Source organism: Priapulus caudatus, unplaced genomic scaffold (genome assembly GCF_000485595.1).
Source record: "Priapulus caudatus unplaced genomic scaffold, Priapulus_caudatus-5.0.1 Scaffold21, whole genome shotgun sequence".
Taxonomy (NCBI): domain Eukaryota; kingdom Metazoa; phylum Priapulida; class Priapulimorpha; order Priapulimorphida; family Priapulidae; genus Priapulus; species Priapulus caudatus.
The window spans coordinates 38,529-40,173 of record NW_014577082.1 but is presented as its reverse complement, the minus strand read 5'-3'; the positions used below and the strand labels follow the sequence as shown (position 1 = coordinate 40,173).

At 49.5% G+C, this 1,645-nt stretch overlaps 1 long non-coding RNA gene across 1 annotated transcript in view; it reads left to right on the top strand.

Moving 5' to 3' along the window:
* The first annotated feature begins 105 nt into the window (after positions 1–105).
* Positions 106–1,645, top strand: part of LOC106812598 — a 3,780-nt gene continuing 2,240 nt past the window's right edge. The window contains exons 1-2 of the long non-coding RNA XR_001394355.1: positions 106–241; positions 1,395–1,502. This is a non-coding gene — a long non-coding RNA (uncharacterized LOC106812598). The remainder of the gene's footprint in view (positions 242–1,394; positions 1,503–1,645) is intronic.

Here is a 1,645-nt window from a genome sequence, read left to right as displayed (position 1 = left end):
TACATACATACATACATACATACATACATACATACATACATACATACATACATACATACATACATACATACATACATACATACATACATACATACATACATACATACATACATATATATATACACACACATACGTGTACACATCTATACATGCATATGCGTCTATGATCGTTGGACTTCTACACGATTCCTGATATTCAGTGCTCGTGGACGAGAACAAGGAGCTTCGAGTTCATAGCGAGGTACCTGCTCAGCTAAGTTCATCAGATGCATGTGTCGCTCGCGCGCTTAAAACAGCTAATCAGCTTCTTGTGGATGCAAAACGGGTTCGGAAGTTGGTAGAGTCTTGTTACTACTAAGAATGATAGGCTAGGAAGGTAATATGCATTGTTGTTTGTCGCGTGCGACGTCAATGAGGTAAGTGTTCGAACTGCGTGTGCCAGTGGTAAGTAACAGGATACGACTTATAGAGCATTTATTTGCAGAAAAAGCTGAAATCAACGGCCATATATATATATATATATATATATATATATATATTTATGATGACGTTGTCTCTGTTGGGAGGGTAGAGTTGTGTGGGTGAGCATAAGCCACTGACCTCAGTATTACGTCTGTTTGTCTGTCTGTTAGCAGCGTTTGCTATTGCACGCAGTGACTCGCCTTTCCCAAGCTACACCGCGGAAAACAACCGCGCTAGCTAGCACGCGGTCTCTTTAGACCCCCCCCCCCGAACTGAAGCTCTGCGCAGGAGTGGGTTTTTAGGCGAAATTAATTGAAGCTCGCAACTTTTTTGCCGCGTGAAAACACTAACGGTTTTTTTACGGCCGCTCGTTTTCATGGCAACGCGAAACCTCTGTTCGACTGCTGCTGCTGGGTGTCGCTGCTTCTAGTGCCGCTACTGGTGACGCTGCTGCTGTTGCCGCTGCTGCTGTTGCCGCTGCTGCTGTTGCCGCTGCTGCTGTTGCTGCTGCTGCTGGTGTCGCCGCTGCTGCTGCTGCTGCTACTTCTGATGCCGCTGCTGCTGGTACCGCTGCTGCTGGTGTCGCTGCTGCTGGTGTCGCTGCTGCTGGTGCCGCTGCAGCTGGTGCCGCTGCTGCTGATGCCGCTGCAGCTGGTGCCGCTGCTGCTGGTGTCGCTGCTGCTTCTGATGCCGCTGTTTCTGATGCCGCTGCTTCTGGTGCCGCTGCTTCTGGTGCCGCTGCTGATGATGCCGCTGCAGCTGGTGCCGCTGCTGTTGATGCCGCTGATGATGATGCCGCTGATGATGTTGTGGCGATAGTTACGCTGTTATGTCTCTAACATCGGCGCGCAAAACGTGAGCAGGGACTGTACACGTGAGCAGGGACTGTACACGTGAGCAGGGACTGTACACTAATTTCTTTTGTTTTGCAGCGTCGGGCATTTCCGATTGGTTTCACATCTCCGACGACAAGACCAAGCACAAGCACCATGGGGAAGTTCTCAGCTCTAACCTACGCGCTTCTGACGCTAGCGACCTGCGTGAGTGTGTTGATAGCAGCGACATATCTATGATGAATATGTGTGTGTGTGTGTGTGTGTGTGTGTGTGTGTGTGTGTGTGTGTGTGTGTGTGTGTGTGTGTGTGTGTGTGTGTGTGTGTGTGTGTACGTGTAGTGTGTAGTG